At 51.3% G+C, this 17,690-nt stretch overlaps 1 long non-coding RNA gene across 1 annotated transcript; it reads left to right on the forward strand.

Moving 5' to 3' along the window:
* Positions 1-7,606: 7,606 nt before the first annotated feature.
* On the forward strand, positions 7,607-10,676 carry LOC135282670 (uncharacterized). The gene is made up of 3 exons (XR_010348735.1): positions 7,607-8,383; positions 8,984-9,117; positions 9,222-10,676. It is a non-coding gene; the product is annotated as an uncharacterized LOC135282670 (long non-coding RNA).
* Positions 10,677-17,690: the final 7,014 nt, after the last annotated feature.

Raw genomic sequence — 17,690 nt, forward strand, 5'->3', positions numbered from 1 at the left:
GTGTAATTCCCAGCCTGGGCTGCCATCCCTGGGGACAGCCAGACAAACACACAATAAGCTGTGACACAAATGGTGTTTATAAAATATTGCTCCTCTGGGACCCTCTTGCCGACAGTCATTGGGACGCTACTGGTTGCAGCAAAATGGAGCTGCTCTGATGCTCCTCACGCAGTGCTGGGCCCGTTCCTGGCAGAGCTGGGCTCCTTTTGAGGAGGCTGAGGGAAAGGGAGCTCTGTTCCCTCCCGTTCCTGGCTGGCACAGGCAGCCCAAGAAGCCCTGCGTGGCTCTGCCAGACCCTTCAGTGCATACAGAGCAGCCCTGAGCCCCGGCTGCCATGGTGGGATGGAAATGTGAGCTCTGCTCTGGGATCCTGGGCATTCTGGAGTCGGGATGAGATGCAATAACATCGTTGTTGGACTTGATCTTAAAGGTCTTTTCCAGCCTTAATCATTCTGTGATTCCTGCTGCCTGCGCATCCCAGCTCCGCGGGGAGCTCTCACAAAGGATGGGAACGCTGTCACCAAACTGTGCCTGGGGGAGCCACGTCCTGCCTTGCTGCAGACCCAGCCAGTGAGTGGCTTTGCTGTGATCACCCACCTCTGGCAGCAAACCCTGGAGAGGGACAGCACAGCCCCAGCTGGCCAGGGGAACGCCAGGGGAGCGGGAGCTCCATCGCCAGGAGCAGCCTGTGCTCCCATTGCAGCATAATTCATTTCACAATGTATAAGAAAAGTTGAGTTATTGGGACATGTGACATTTATTTAGTTACATATCTCCTGTGGGAGGTTTCCGGGGCCATTAATGTAGTGTATTTGCATGGCTAGTTTACATGCCTTTGCTTGTTATTGCTGTCTATATTCCATGCACCTCACACTCAATTTCAATTCAAAGTTTGGCAGTTGAGGTGTCACGACTAAAAAATGGAATGGCCTCCCTCAGAAATGAAATAATTTTGTTGTTCAGTTCCGAGCGATTTTGTAATTTCATGCTTGTGTATGATAATTTTATGCTGTCCTGCTCCACGTAACTCAGCTCTGCCAAGCCCTGACAGGTGATAAATACAATCTTTTCCACCCGGCATGCGACAGGCCGGGATGAGGAGAAGGGGGGGGAGGTAAAAAAAAAAAAGGTGGCGATTTCCCATCTGAGGTCGCGGCGCAGCCGGAGCTGCCGCGGCCCCGGCCCTTCATCATTTCACGCCTGGATTCCGGCACTCGGCCCCTCGGCTGCGGCGGGGGGGACCCGGGGGTCAAGGAAAGTGTCCTGGCGATGGAATGCTGCTGGAGAGGAGCCAGGAGTTGTGTGTACCACGGGGAAAGTGATGACTTTGGCGTGTCCCCAGCGTGAGGGCTCCGGGACGTGGCTGTGATTTAGAGCCCAGCCTCTCCCTAATGGAGTTCAATAGAACCGTAACCTTTTGGAGAAATTATTTTTACAAATCTGTTAAACATTTGAAAGACAGCAATTTCCAATAAAAGAATATGAGTCCTTAACATTTATCACCGGGCTACAGATTTTATAACTGTTACTTCATATTGTTCTTGTAAAAAATGTTTCTCCTCCTGAGAGCAGATGAGTCAAAAGACTATTAAGGAAATGCCAGAGGTACAAGGGGGATCTAATGGGTGCCAATAAAATGAAAGCAGAAGCAAACCATTTAAATTAAATTCAAGTGGTGATGAGAATCATCATTCCAGCGACAAACCTGGAAAGCTAAACACCACTCGGGAGCTCTGCAGCCTCTCTGAGCCACAGCAAATGCCCTGCCCAGCACCAGTAGGAAGCAAACTGTGGATCAGCAGTAGGGCCAAGCCCGGATCCATCCCAGTGCCAGGCAGGAATGGGTAGTGCTGTCAAGCCTTGCTCCATCCTGGTGTCAGACAGGGATTAGCAGTGGTGCCAGACCCTGCTCTGCTCCCTGTGGGGATCAGGCAGGGATGGAGCTGGTGGATGCTAAGAATCCATGGTCAGCAGGCAGGAAAACCCCTCCCAAGCTGGAGACTTTTGGGGAAAGCTGCTGAGCCTCAGGAGCGGAGCAGCATGAAGGGCTGAAGCTCTCAGAGAGACGATTGACAATTCCCTGCTGGAAGGGCTGAGACCCCTTGTGGGAAGAAGCCCTTCAGCAGTGGGAAGGACAGTGACATCTCTCCTGGGGTCTTGGCCTGCTCAGGTTGCATCTTCCCTTATCCCTGCTCTTGTGGTGCCGTGTCCCATCCTCACACTCCCATTCCAGGCTCTGTGGGACTTCTTGGGTGACTGAGGTTGGTGGAAAAAAACACTTTGTGTCCAGCTGCTGGCAGCAGGAGGAGAGCGCAGCTGGGCTAGGGCAGTGCAGCCCCTTCCACCCATCCATCCATCCATCCATCCATCCATCCATCCATCCATCCATCCATCCATCCATCCATCCATCCCTCCCTGCATCCCTGCATCCCTTCCTGCATCCCTCCTGCCTCCCTGCCAGTGGCCAGCAGCCAGCCTGCCCAGGTGTTTTGGCCACCTCCCATCTGCCACCCAGCCCACGCCAGGAATCACCTCTTGTGTCTTCACCTCAGTCATGGAAAATTGCTTCCAACCCTGAGTCACCAGTGAGGGCAGCTGCCCTGCCTCTCCTTCTGGAATTTAGGCCATTTCAGGAAAATCTTGGGAAAATGTCTGGACTTTGTTTTCTCTTTCATTTTGGGCTGGGGGTCTGTGGGGAAGGTGCCGCATGCCCCAAGGGATGGGGAGGCTCTCCAAGCACCAGCTGGGAGCATCAGACTGGGTTTTGGGGATGACCCAGCTGGCCAGGTCAAAGCAAGGGGGAAAACCAGAACATCTCAGCAGCCTCAGCTGAAGTGGAGGGGGAATAGCTTGCTCACCAAACAAGCTTGGCAGCAGCAAAAGATATTCACTTGGTGAATTATTTCATCCCAAAGCTAATTGGGAAATATGTCTTTTAAAATTTGGATGTTTTATTTTATGGTTCTTAAAAAGATATTTTGGGTTTTGAGGGGTTTTGAAAATTATTTTCCTTTTAAAAATGCAGATGTATTTACAAAGAGTACACAAATAGAAGTATTTGGTGAGTACAAAAATACAATACACAAATAGAAGGATTTGGTGAGAATCGTGGAATCATTCGGTTTTGAAAACACCTCTAAGGTCATGGAGTCCAGCTGTTAGTGACAACAGAATTATTTCTGTTGTCTTTTCCTGTTCACATCCCTTTCCCTCTGGGATAACCAGACTGGTTTTGCTTTGGCAAGCAGGCTGGGAGCTCTGTGACACACCTGGCTCTGGGCTCTGCACACAGGAGCCGTTCTTTGGGTGCCTTCTGGAGTTCCCTGTGGGATTTGGGGCAGGGAAAGAGACTGGGTGGGAGCCTGGGTGACCCTGCACAGGGTGCCATCGTCCCCTCTGCCCCACCAGGTGCCAGCTGGTGCCCAGCAGGGTGACAGGGCGCTGTCCCCCATGTCCCTCAGTGTTTGCACTAATGACTCGCAGGAGGGACAAGCGCTGTCACCCCCCGCTCCCCCCCAGCCATGCTGGCTGCAAATACATTTTTCTGAGGACACACATGAAAGAGATTGTGAACCAACATGACTACAGCTCTGTTAAGGCGGGTTCCCCTGAACCTGGAGGTCGCCTCACATCGCTGTGCTCACAGGACCACAAACAATGAATTCTGCACCAGCCACGCATCAGTGTCTGCCCTCCACGGGTGCCCGGCTCCTCGGGAGCGAGCTGGGGGGATTTACAGATTTCTTATTACTCTGAGGGTATTAAGAATATCTGGGAAGTGTCCAGGATAGAAAGGCTGTGAAAATCTCATGTCCCTGACAGGAGGCACAGCAGTTACAGATCTGTAATGTGCAATTAAGGCTTTCTTAAGGGTTTCTTAACATATTTGTGCAAGCTCAGCCGTTCTTGGTGGCATCAAGAGCCTCCTGGTGAACCCCATGCTTGGTCTGCCTTGTCTGTGTACCTCTTGACTGGGGGTTTATTTCTGTGATGAAGTCTCAGCTGCTGGGGATGCTCTGGTTTGGAGGCTGTGTGATGTCCAGCCGTGTGCTGCCACAGCTGGACATCACCCAGGACAGAGGGCACCTCCCTGCTGAGGAGCAGCCAGCAGGGACACACTCCAGGTCATTGTCAGCACAGGGCACCCCACACTGCCCTGTGCCACACCAGGCAGGTCCCCACACAAGAGGAGAAGTTTTGCAGCAGTTTTGCAGTTTTTGTCCCCTCTGCAGGGACGCAGGAATCCTTCCCACAGGCACAGCCAGCAGCAGTGTGTGCTGTTTGTGTGTGCTGGAATATTTAGGGGGAAGGAGCTGCCTGCCAAGAATATGCCTGAGCTGGAGAGATCGTGTGTCCAGACCGGACCTGATCGGAATTGATGAGCCTCTGGAAGCCTCCTGATGCATTTCCCTGCTTCCTAAATAAGGGAACCTCAGAGCAAAGTGCTGCTCCAAGCCATAACTAAGGTTCTCCAGACACTCTGCTTCCAGCTCTACTGAGTGCTGTCATCAAAAATCATCCTCCTCCTCCTTGCCCAGCCCTCACCCAGGCTTGGGGAAGCCATGGGAAATGGAATTGCAAACATCCAGGGAAGCATGGTTAGGGTCAGCCCAGGATGCTCCATCACCCAGCTGTCCTTCTTTGCACCTGGCAGCACTGAAAAGATTTTTTCCCCAAACATTTTCACCCACCTGCTGCCTTGGGGAGTGTGGCAGTAACCATCATGGGTTGTACTGGGATTAATCCAGTGGGAGCTCAGGATCCACAATCCCCAAACCTCTTTAGCCAGCTGGGAATGAGCCTTTTCTACCACAGCAGAATTTCAGGCATTTCTTCTGGGGCTGGGCTGTTGGCTCGGACTGACCACAGGAGGCTGCTCTGGAGCAGGAGGGCATTTGGGCATTTGTCACTCGGGACAGGGTTTGTCAGTCCCCGCTGTGTGTGTGTGGCTCTCCCACTGCTCCCAGCCCCCTCCTGCTGTCCCAGCCCATGTCACACCCCTGTGCCCAGCTGAGCGAGGACAGAAGGTCCCTGAGGTTGCACTTTGGGACATTTCAGCCACAGCAGCAAACCCAGATGTGTGGGGGCTCAGCCCCTTCCCCGGGCTTCCCAAATTAACTCCATATGTAACGCTGCTCCAAACGGAACAATAAATTAGGGTTGGTTGTTTTTTTTTTTCTGTTGCATATTTTTACACATCGCATATTTAATGCCTCTCTGAAAATATAAATAAAACATTCGTAACCATTAGAAATCCTTAGAATCTGGGAAGCGCCTAAGAATTTATTTGTTTGCTGGAGGATCATACATATTGTATTAAAACTATATAAAGGGTTTAATAAAATGGCAAAAATAAAGCAAGAGCGAAGGCTCTCAATCTGCGCTGAGGGGAGGGAAGTGATCTTTCTTTGATGCCTATTAAATGTTCCAGCAGATGAAACCCTATATTCTGCCAGGAAATGAGTTTGCCACGAGCCGATTGGGTGCTGTCGTGTGTGCTCGACTCTACCACTGTCATTCCTCTTCCTCGAGCAGCAATACATTACCCCGCCTCCATTTTTCATTCCTCACTGCCCGAAATGCAAATTTTCTCTCTGTTGTTTATATTAGGTTTTCAAATATATGGAAATCCAGATATCTGGAGGAAAATGTCAGGGCCAGGAATACTCGTGATCTGTCTTTCCCCCAGCCTGACACTTTTCTCCATCGCTTATGTGAGAGCCTGTGAGGAGCATTCAGGGGAGAGGTCCAGGGGTGCTGAGGGGGTGCAGGGGTGGCTGGGTGCTGGGGGTCACTCTTTGCAGGGTTTTGTCACCTCTGGAAAGCTGTACGTGTGGCCTGGGGGGCAAAAGGGATGCATTGTGCAGGGATGAGCAAAGGGGAGCTGGTGATGGAGCTGGGGAGAGGGGTGGGCTCTTCCTGGGGCTCCAAGGAGCTGGGCAGGATGGGCTTTCAGGCAGAGGTCACTCCCAAGCACCCTGTCCTCAAACCCTGAGCCTGTTGGGGTTGGGAGAGGGGCTAGGTGCCCTGGGGATCAGCAATGAGCTCCCACATCGCTGCTGCTCCTGCTGCTGCCACTGCAAAGGGAGGTGTCGGCAGGCACCAGGTGGGAACAGATCCTGCAGCTTCAGGAGGAGTTTTTATGGCCAGATCAGGCTGAGCTGCTGCAGTTCCCCCCAGGTTTCTCAAGACAGAGGTGTACCAATGATCTGAATAAGGGCAGACGTGACCTTGCAGAGCAGAGGGAGCTGTGGCTGTGAGCTCAGGGGTGTTTGTGAACTGCTCATCTCGCCCCCGCTGACCTACTCTACCCCTGATGCACCTTTGCCGTGCTGGTCCAGCCCTTAGGGCTTGTGCCTGTGCTGGTTCTTACTGGGCAGACCCAGATCTGCCTGGCTCTCAGCCCAATTTCAGGCCACAGCCCCCAAAACCCCCCCAGTTCAATCTCCCAGTGCTCAGCGTGACTGTCCCAGTGGCTCAGCCCATGCTGGTGGCACTGCTGTGCCTGGGGGTCAGGTGGGAGCAGTCCCTGTCACCAGGCACTGTGCCATGCCCTGCCAGCCAGGAGGAAGCAGGGGAGGTGCGAGGGGAAGGGACAAACTTCCACGTGGGCACGGACTGTGACTGACACGCTGATAATGAATGCGAGTTGCATCCATTGCTCCTCTATGAGTAAGAGTTATTTTAGGCTCTGGCAGCTTGAGAGCACGATCTGAAGGCAAAAAATCACTGTCTCTCAGTGCTGGAGAGAGCCTGATGTGCCTCATATGGTGTCACCACAACCCTTCCAGCAGCTCCGAGGAGGTTGCACATGCAGGAAAGCGTCACTGGAGTCAGCACAGCATTTGCTCCTGGCTTGTTCCTCCACGCAGGGACATGAGGAGCTGAGGGAACAAAGTGTAACAACAAATCCCCCATTAACAGGGGCTTATGTTCCCATTTCTGAATGAGTGTGTGAGACCTGCCCACGCCAAAGGCTCCTGCACACGGCTGTCACTGCAGCCCCATGCAGAGGAACCAGCCCCAGACAGTCCTGATTTCGGAATTCAGCAGCCAAGGGGAGGCTCTGGGACTTGTTGGACATCTCTGAGCACAGTCTCTGCCTTCTCCATCAGCCAAGCTGCAGCACTCAAACATGTTTGCAAAGAGAATCACGAAAGGTTGCAAACACAATCCCACTGAAAGCTGTGTCGGAATAATTACACACACAGAAATCTTTTCATCTGCTCACTCAGCTCTGCTCCAGCACTCCTCCAGCACAGAGCAGCAAAGAGGTCACACAGTCTTAACACACGCAAAGGCCACAGTCCTTTTACCTGGATGTTTTAACACCCAGCAGAAAACAATATTTCTGAAATCACAGGGGAAATGCCACTATTAAGAAACAAACAAGCAAGAAAAACCACTCCCCTCTGCTGGGCATGGTTATTTGCTCATCCCAAACACACACAGAGGAGCAGCTGCTGCAGATCCTGCACCCAGAGCCCACGGGAGGGATGGCACTGCCTGTCCCTGCCTGTCCCTGCCGCTGCTGGAGACACTGGGGCTTTGCAGAGGGGATTTTGCACAGGAGCTGGCCCTGCTTGGACCCTTCTGCCACACCACGGTGCCTGGAGGTGTTTGGTGACATCACAGACACCCAGGGAGTTGTTCACCCTGTGCCCCCAGGGCACAGAACTTCTGAAACCACCCCCCACCCCTGTGGCTGTGTGATTCAAGAAACCAAATTGCCATGCCCAGGTTTTTCTTCCTTGAGAAAGAACACCCAGCAAAGGGAGATCAGACCCATAGGAATTTTTGAGGAACAGGGTTTGCATCCTCCATCACCTCAGCGGGAGACACTGGCATTTCCCCCAGAGCAGAGTTAATATTCTCTGTGCCTGCAGCAGCAGCTCCAGCCCTCTCCTCCCCAGCTCCCCCTTCCCAGGCTGAATGTTTTGGCAGACTTCTTGTTCCAAACCAGTGGACCTTGTAACGCCTCGGAATGCATAATCCAAACCTCCCTGCCTAGCAAAGGCAGGAGTTGGGACAAAGCAGCGTGCACCTTCTATCCTTTAGTTACCAGTTCAAGCTGTGAGGAAGAAAAAAGGGGTTTTCTCTGTGCTCTCATTATCCTCCTGCCCTGGCCTGCCCCACTGAGTCCCTCAGACCCACACAGGCCTGGAGGATCTGCATTCCCTGCTGGGATCGAGCCAGCTCTGCAGCCAGGAGCATCAGAGAACATCTTCCCCTGGTGTTCCCTGGCTTGTGATCCCTGCTGAAAGGCAGCTCCAGCTTTTTGAAGACCTCAGAGCTGCTCCAAGGCCACACGAGAGCGATGAAGGGAACAATCAGGAGTCTGTGACAGATTTCTGCTCTTGTCTGCCAGGACAGGTGAGCCCAGGTGAGTGCTCTGCCTGTTCTGCTGCCTCTGAGCCTCTCAGAACACAGAAACAGCCTCTGCAGCTCCTCCTTTCCTCTGAGCAATACAGTTATCACAGTTTAAAAACTAAAAATGTTGAGAAAAGGAATCCCTTTGGCCATGGCGAGATCCTGAGCACAGGGAGCAGATCCCTCACAGCTGAGCAGAAGAAGCTGTCACACACACTGTCACCAAGGGCAGAAAGCACTGCCCACACACTCGACCCCAGCCTGGGCAGTTTTAGGCTGATAGCAATTTGCAATGGGTTTATTTCACCAGAATGAATTAATACAGGAAAATAATTTGCAGATTACAACAATTCCTTCAGCAATGTATGACTCAGAGCCAGGCACACAGCCAGCACTGAGACTCAAATTATTTGCAGCTCCGCTCTCCCCCAAGGTCTGGTTTGAAGCAAATCCTAATGAGATGCACGACTTCACTCTGGGCCACGTGAACACCAGAACCTGAACCTCATCCTGATGGACCACTGCCCTTGACAGCCCAAACTTCCAATGCAATTGGGGCTCACTTCCTGCAGGTGACGTGTGCTGCTCACCAGAGCCTGGGCTGTCCCTGCAGGCGCTGCACAGCCCCCAGGACCTGGGCAAGGACGTCAGGTTTGCCCCTCAATTCACTGCAGCTGCAGGTGATGCATCAGAGTGAAGGCTCTCCACTGATGATCCGTGCAAACAGGCCATCCATCATTAGTGAAGGTCAGGTTGCAGATGAATTCCATTATTTTACAATCATGTACTTCCCCCCCTCGCCCTTGGTTGGGTCCCCAGCAGAAGGTGAAGCTCTTGGGGGGTGTTTCCAGCTGCCTGGAGCTCGGTGCTGTCACTGGAACGAGTGGTGGTGGAGCACAAGGTGTCATAGGTGGCTCTCCATCCCTTCAGAGGCTGATGAAAATCAATCCCGAAGGAATGTGCCAGCTCTGCAGGTGGAACCTGAACTCCTTGCTTCTGCAAAGACCCCTTGAAGCAGAGAGCAAGGAAAACTGTTTCAGTTCACAAAAGCCTGTGGTGGATGAAGATTCCAGGTCTGCTTGCCAGCTCTCCCACAGGTAGCTCCTGCTGCATGGCTTTGGTGACCAATCCAACCCCCCAGTTCAGCCTCAGCTTGGAGTACCTGAGTAACACAGGTTCCCCTGGTCCAGGAGGCTGGAGACCAAGCTATTTCTAGATCTCTCTAACTCACAGAAGTCTCTGAACATTTTGTTTCCTTTTAGCCACCAGCAAGGCCTGAAAATAGGGCCCCAACTGGCTTCATGAAGGTGCTGAAGCTGGGAGAACCGTGGAGTGAGGGAAGGAGAGAGCCAGGCACAAACTCAGCGTGGGCTGAGCTGTGGCAGGGAGGACCAGGAAATGTCAGGCTGTGTGTTTAGGTGACTCTTTGTGTTATATTTTCTTCCTTGAGCCAGGTCTTACAAGCTCTTGAAGGAAAATATAATACACCCAAGATAGCTCAGCTGCAGTTGGGGGCATAAAATGAGCACGATGGCTTCTGCTGTAGTGTTGGAAACAAAAAGTTTTAATAAAGGGCAAAACAACAAACAGAAAAACCCGAGCCAGGTGCAGAGGTCTGCTCCGAGAAAACACCTCACAAAAGCCCTCAGTTCCTTTGTTCTCTTATTTTTCTACCCAAATGGTCAGGCAGGACTTTTTGACTTCTATCCAATCAGCTGCCCTTAAGTTTGAGGTGAAGCCTCTTGGGTCCTACGAGGTGGCTTTTTACCCTCATCAATGAGAGAAACTTCTGGGCTTCTTTCCTTTTCAGGGAGACAAAGGATAGTTTTGTCACTGTCAACAGGAGGCACACTCCTACATCTTTGTGTTTCACCTACTTCAGCTCTGCCTTACAGGAGCAAGAGTTTAGCCAGGCTGGTCTGGAAGCCTGGCTTTGGAAGGGAAGAGTGCTGGGGCTCTCCAGCTGGAGACTCAGCACACCTTGGGCCTGTGCAGGGTGGGAATAAACCTCCTCCTCCTCCTCCCCTGTGCACAGGATGTGCTCCTTTTTTCTGTCACAGGACAAACCAGAACAGAAGAGCTCCTGCCTGGCTGTGCCTCGCTCCTGCCGTGCCTGAGCACGCCGGGGTGATCGGAGGTGTCATGTGTGCATCATTTAAATTAACGTTACTAAAACAACAATGCTATTTTTAATATTTAAAGAGCCCCTTTGAAGAGTAGGAGAATCTGTCACCTTTCCTGGTGGATTTGAATCCTGTGTTCTGAGGGTTTTTCTTCTCTGATTAAAGCAGTTGCCTGCATGAGGAATAGCTACACATGATGTGCTGGGAGGGGGTGTGGGGCTGAGGCAGGTCCTGGGGAGCAGCTCCTGCTTGTCGGATGAATTTTCTGGGTTTTCTTTGTGGAGCTCCCACCCTGGTGTGCTCCTTGTGCCAGAGGCAGAGGGCAGCTGGCCAGGCAGTGTTTTCCTGGGCTCCTGTCCCTGGCTGTCCCTGCTGGGATGCTGGCAGTGGGTTTGGAGCATCTCGGGCCTGTGGCACCACAAGTGGCATCACTCTTTGGTTTTGGTTTGATGGGGAAAAACTTCCTTCCCCTCTCTGTCCCTGTCCACTCTCCAGAGTCTCTCTAGGCATTCAAACCTGTTGGGACCTGAGCCTAGCCCTGACCCAAAACTCTCCTTATCCCCTGGAAAGGGATTTCAAGAGAGATCCAGCTGGTGCTGGGGGTGGGCAAGTCCCTTCACCTGCCCTGCAGGTGTCACCACTGCTGTTGTGGGAGCAGGAGGCTTGGCCTGCCCACCCTGCTGGGTGCTCCTGCTGAGCTGCACCACTCGCATTGTTCCTGCTGAGTTTTGCTCTGCTTTCTTTTGGGCCAGGCCTGCCATTTGTCAACAGCGTTCTGATTTCTGATCTCCTCCCAGTGGTCTTATGCTCCGGACAGCCATAGATATTCTGCAAATGCAGCAGGTTCTCCCTTTCTCCCAAAATGAGGTCAGTGGGACATGGAGCAGCACCTGAGCCACCTTTCCCTGCAGCCCCTGCACAGGGGACAAGAAGAAGGAGAAGGCTCTGCTGACATTGGACCAGAGGAGCCCCTGTGACTGAACTCACGTCCACGTGTCCAGCTGCTTTCCACCTCCTTGGATCCCAGGACTCTGAGGAGGTTTGCTGGGAGCCAGGAGTGGGAGCTGCCCGCCGAGCTGCTGGTGAGCAGGGTCTGGGATCCACAAACATCCCCCAAAGTGGGCTGCCAGGGCCCTTCCTCTGCTGGAAATGTGCCTTCCCAAATGGAATTCTGGGAAGTGGAGGAGAAGGGCCCATTGTGAGCGTGGCCAGGGCAGGGAGAAGAAAATAATGTTGTTGGAGGGAAAAGACTGTTAGGATTCTGCAGCTCCAAAAAATACAAAAGTCTGAAAGAAGAGTAATGAGACCTTTGCTGGTGCGGTTGGGTTGCATCAGTGACCCTTCGGAGAATACAATTGCCAAAAGCTTTCAGTGTAATTAGCACGCTAATGGTCGGCAGTGACATCACTTCAGCCCAAATGCGCTGCTTGTTTTGGATGCGTTTCAGGAGCGGGGCTTCTCCAGGGCTGGCGGCTGAGGCCCATCAACCTTATTGCCTGTGCTCTGCTGACCATCCTTCTCAGCTGCCTCCTTGGCTGCTGGCTCCCCTCCAGCCCGGCCCCGGTGTCCAGAATTCCTCTGCTTTTTAAGGTGCTTCTGGGAACGCGAGCTGAGGACGGAAATTTGTCAGCACCGCTGGGCTGGAATCGGTGGAGTGGGAAGCTGGGAGAGAGCCACACATCCCTTTTATTCCTCAGGCATCCTTAAAAGGCTCTTTCTAAACACTGATTCACACTCTCCTGGCATGGCCTGGAGCACACCTGCACCTCGCAACCTTTGGACAATCCCTGCTGGCGGCGCGCATCTCACAGCCGGTGGGGACAGGCTGATCCCCGGCGCCTCTGGGCTTACAGGAACATATTAATTAACCTCATTAGCCGGGATCATTTCAGCACTCACGCAGACAGGGTTTTACTGCTCCGAGGAGGGTTCTGGCTCCCAGGGGCAGCTGCAGCCGGAGGGGCCGAATATTTGTCTCTACAAGGTGGGCGATGCCAGGGCTGGAGTGCCCAAGGGGTGGGGGCTCATCCCAGCCCCTCCAGTGACCCAGCCAGCCCTGGGTGCTCCTGGAGGAGGGATCTGATGGAGAGGCAGCCCCAGGAGCCAGCCAGGGTGCTTTTCCCCCGGGATGGGGCTGGAGGAGCCGGCGGTGCCTGTGGGGAGTGCCCGGCACCAGCTGGGGACGGATTGACAGCGGCTTGTTAAACCTGACAGAGCATCACCTTTAAGGAGTGGGAGAAAGCAGGGCTTTTAATTAAAAAATAAAAAATAAAAAAAGGAAAAAAAAAAAGAAAGAAAAAGAAAGGCAAGTCATGATTTCTGCCTTTCCTGTTCAGCTCCTCTGGAAACAGCATTTAAAAACATCAAATTGATAGTCCTGTCAGCTGTGCCCATGGGCTACTGCTCCCTGCCCAGCCCTCCCACCGGGCTCTGCCTTTGAAGGCGAAGGCACCGCTGTGTGACTGTCCTCGGGGACATTCATTTTCTCTCCTACACTCTCGCCGGTTGTCACCAGCAAATATCCAGCCGGGCTCCCGTGGTCCCACTGTGCCCAGCAGCGTCCTGGTGCAGGTACCAGGTGCCGAGGCTGGCAGGGAGCACACCTGGGGTCACAGCGACACCGGAGCAGTGTGTGCGGGGTGCCGAGGGGGTTTTTCATGTGATTCCTGACAGGGAGGTGGAGTCCCCTTCTCGTGGGGCTCCTTCTGCCCCCAGAGCAGGTGGAAGGGGCTGGGCAGCACTGTCTCAGGTGAAGGAGCAGCCACAAACCACTGGTTATGAGCAGAAGGGAGCAGTGGGAGCAGTGATTAAAAGAGCTGCTTCTTCCCTTGAGTGGGAGCCCAGAGCTGCCCTGTGCCCAGCTCATTCTGATCCTGCCCACTTCCACAGTGGGCAGCAGTGTGAGGGAGGGGGGTCAGCTCTGCACAAGGAGTAGAGGCAAAAATTTCTTTCTTTTCTCAATTCTTCCCAGATTTGCAACAGGAAAATATCTACTGCTTGTTATGTTTTATTTTTTTTTTTCTTAGAAAACCCTCTTTTTAAAAATAATTTAAAAACCCCCAACATAAACTTCCTTTACTGGCTTACAGGGGGAAGATGCCCCTTGGAAAAGGCTCTGAGCAGCATCTCTGAGGGTCTCACCAAGGCTGTGCCTCCCTAATCCTCATCCTAAAGGGATTTGCACCCACACAGGGAGAGCCCAGCTCTGGAGCATCACAGCCCTGCTCTCCTTCAGCCTCCTGACCCCGCTCTGTCCCTGGTGTCACCAACCTTGTGGCCTCATCTGCAGCCCCCTGTGGAGGCTCTGCTGGAGCAGGGAGGCATCAGCACCAAGTCAAGGTCTGTTCCTGCTTGAGCGATCAACATCATTTCCATACTATAATTACATTGCCCAATCCTCTCCTGATTTTACTGCTATCTTGTAAGGCGTCCCGGTTGTGAGTAATTTAAAGCTGTATGAGATGTCAGGCTCTGTGAAACAATCACCCCTCAAAGAAATATGGGCTGAGATAATAATTGATAAGTCCCATTAGGCGGCGGGGCCCACGTTTCCCACTCAGCCTCCTCTGCCACGGCCTTGCTCCTTCCCTCAGTGCCACCTTGGCTGCTTGGCATTTTTGGGAGCCGCCCCAGGAGCTGAGGGGAGACCCTCGAGGTGGGGAAAATGATGATTTCTCCCCACTGGAGCGGTTCAGCTGCCTCGGCTCCAGGGTTCCAACATTTCAGCCTGATTTACAGGTGTGTTTGCACAGAAAGCACGTCAGGGGTGTTGGTTTTCACCTGCACTGGCTCCGTGGGTTTGTCTTGGTGGTTTCTCCCCATCCTCATCAGCAATCAGTGGTTTGTTTTATTCCTGTCCTTGGTTTGCATTTTTTAACGCCTTGTCTCCAAATTTTTAATGGTTGCTCGGTTTACAAACTCCCTTTAAACTCCTAAATTTTTAATTAAAGAATAGAATGCAAGCCTAACTTTGTGTTGTCTGCAGCCAGGAGAGGTCTTACCCGTGAGCGATGAATTATGCAGGCGTGAGGGAAGGGCTGCCTGGTCTTGATGTGCTATTTCATAATTGCATAAACTACTGCACTCCCAAATCAGGCAAACATTATTTTACACATTCGGTAGCCTTTAAAAAAGAGTGACAGCTAATTCATGATGTTCCAGAACAACAACAACAAAAAACCCAAAAAAATAACAACAACAAAAAAAAAACAAACCCAGAACAAAACAAAAAACCAAAACCAAACCAAAAAACACACAAAAAAAAAAAAAAAGAAAAAAAAGAAAAAAAATAACACCAAAGAACAAAACCCAAAACAACAAAAAACAAATTCCAACAGGAATTTTTAAAAGTTAGCAAAACTCAGGTGTTGTCTCCAGCAAAGGTGAGGAGTTCAGAATGGCAAAATCTTTCTGGAAAACATATTTATTTTCCCTTTGCATTTAGGGAGAGACACCACAAATTGAAAGTCGTGGTCATGGAGGACTTAATTTGGGGAGGGGTTTTACCTTCAGGGCAGGTTTGCCCTCTGTGGTCAGACAAGACCCTCAGCTGTGAGACCTGAGGCACAAAATGAGCATTCAATACTCTGGGGGTGACTTTTGGGGTGAAACTGGGAGCTCTTCATGTCGACTTTGACCTGTTTGGAAAAGAAGGTGCTTTAATAGGAGGGAGTGGAGTACTGGAAATCTTTTATCTTTCCCCTGGAGTGAGCTCTCAGAGATGGAAATCCGTATTTCCCAGAATGAAAATCCTGGAGAAACGTTCCAATTCATAAACACTGAAACAACCTTATTAGAATGACACGATCTGACAGCTGTTAAAGCATTATAATAAACCAGAGGAAATAAAGAAATATCCTGCAATTCATTGCTATCTTTGAAACGTTTAAAAGAGTGAAGAAAGTCAAAATGGATCAGTTTTGATCTCGGATTGTTTAATTGAAAAGCTCATCAAGCTGAGGCAGTCCCAGGGGTGTTTTGATGTGGATGTAAAAGTGTTTTTGCAGGAAACATCTGGTGTTGGAGGGATTCAATGGTTTCTCTCAAGAACCCCCTGAGCTCCTTTTGACCAATGGGGCACCAACACCAGCCCTGGTGCTGATGGAATTACTCAGAATTACAGAAAATTTGAAGTTAGAAAAGACCTTTAATATCATTAAGTCCAACTGTAAATCCCAATTTGTTTATCCTAATGGCATTTCAATTAGAAATTCCCACCAAAGCCCATCAGCTCAGCCCCACTGATGCCAACAACTTCTCTGGAGGTGGCTGGAAATCCTGCACTTATAAATGATGAGCAATTCCCCCAGCAAAGCCACCAGGTACAAGCAGGGCCTTGGTGAATCTCCACTTGGGAGCTGCAGCAGCAAAATAAAAATGCAAATGTTTATCTCGACTTCTCTTTCAGGCTTGAGTGCTGGTGAAAGCAGCTTTACAAATTCCGAATCCATTGCCTCCCTGGAGAAATCCCAGCGCTGTTTTGTAAGCAAAAGTAAGAGTCTTTGGCACACAGCTGCTGTGGAAGTTTTGACAAGAAAGCGACTGCTTTTCAAACACATGGGTGGGGGCATCGATCAGGGATCGTTCCCTGTTTGCTGAGGACAGGCTCTGGCAGCATTCCCTGCTGGAATAACAGCATCTGGCATTCAGCTCTCTCCTCTCACCACGGGAACTGGGGCTGCTGGTGCCACCAGGTCACCTGTGGGGTGGGATGTGCAGTGGCCATGGAGTAACCAGCCCCAGAGCCATGGCCAGAGAAATGCCCATCTCTCTGGGCTGAATAACAATTATCATAACCATAAATTTATATTATACCTGTAATATATTATTCTATTGTTATATTAAATAAAATTATTCTAATTTGCTCCTTTGGTTTTGCTTAAGCCTTCACTGCCACCTTGCTCCAGTAGAACTGAAACTGGACAGACAAAAGAAGCTGTAATTTGATATTTCAGAAACTGAAATTTGGTCATTTGGGAGCTATGTGCCCCAGGCTGAGGGATGGGAGTGGGGCTGTGGAGCTGAGGCTGAGCCCAGGGGTGAGTCCAGCACTGCAGAGCTGAGAGAGCTTTGCTGGGAGAGTGACTCTTACTTGGCTTTGCCTGCTCCAGGTTCTGCCTTCACTTAAAAATCATCTCTCCTACCACTTTCTCCCTCTACCTTTTGTTGTAAATTTGCTGCTATTAATTAATTTATAATTAAGTTCCATACAGCAACCGCTCACTCCGAGAGGAATTACTTCAGATAATCTCAGTTTGTCAAAACACACCTGTCTGTGCTCAAAGCCACGAGGAAAACACCAGGAGCTCCAGGGGGTGGGGTGGGGAACAGAGACAGGAGCAGCTCAGCCAAGGAGGGACAGAGAGGGAAAGCAAAGCTCTGGATCTGCCAGTGCCCAGCATCCTCCTCCTTCCCTGGCTCCAGTGCTCCCAGCAGACAGAGCATGGGGCTGCCATGGCCTCCAAAGCCTGGTGTAGAGAGAGCTTGAGCACAGCTGAATTAAACACCAACTAATCCCTGCAGGAAGTGTGGAAAGTCATATTTAATCCGTGCCAGCCCATAACCCGTTTGTGGTCTAATTGCTGCCCACTAAACAAGCAATAGATATCCAATTATGGGAGCGTGTTCCCATTGTCCCATACCCTGCCGTAGCTCAGAGGCTCAGAGAAGCATTTAACTGGTAATAAACAAGGTGCAGGGTTTAATTTGAAAGGTTATTGCAATTTCATATGAGTGAGTGCTGAGGAGCATTCGCAGGGGGGTTTGCAGGAGCCCTTCTCACGTGTGTGGCAGCCTGGGGCAGGTGAGACGAGTCCTGGCTGGGTTGGAAGGAATATGGGAGCTGGAAAAGACACCCAGGAATTCAGGAAAAAACCCTGGCTGTTACTGTGCACAGCTCACAGAAAACTTCTGTGCACCTTCCTTCCTTCCTTCCTTCCTTCCTTCCTTCCTTCCTTCCTTCCTTCCTTCCTTCCTTCCTTCCTTCCTTCCTTCCTTCCTTCCTTCCTTCCTTCCTTCCTTCCTTCCTTCCTTCCTTCCTTCCTTCCTTCCTTCCTTCCTTCCTTCCTTCCTTCCTTCCTTCCTTCCTTCCTTCCTTCCTTCCTTCCTTCCTTCCTTCCTTCCTTCCTTCCTTCCTTCCTTCCTTCCTTCCTTCCTTCCTTCCTTCCTTCCTTCCTTCCTTCCTTCCTTCCTTCCTTC

This window comes from Passer domesticus, chromosome 17 (assembly GCF_036417665.1).
Source record: "Passer domesticus isolate bPasDom1 chromosome 17, bPasDom1.hap1, whole genome shotgun sequence".
Classification (NCBI taxonomy): Eukaryota; Metazoa; Chordata; class Aves; order Passeriformes; family Passeridae; genus Passer; species Passer domesticus.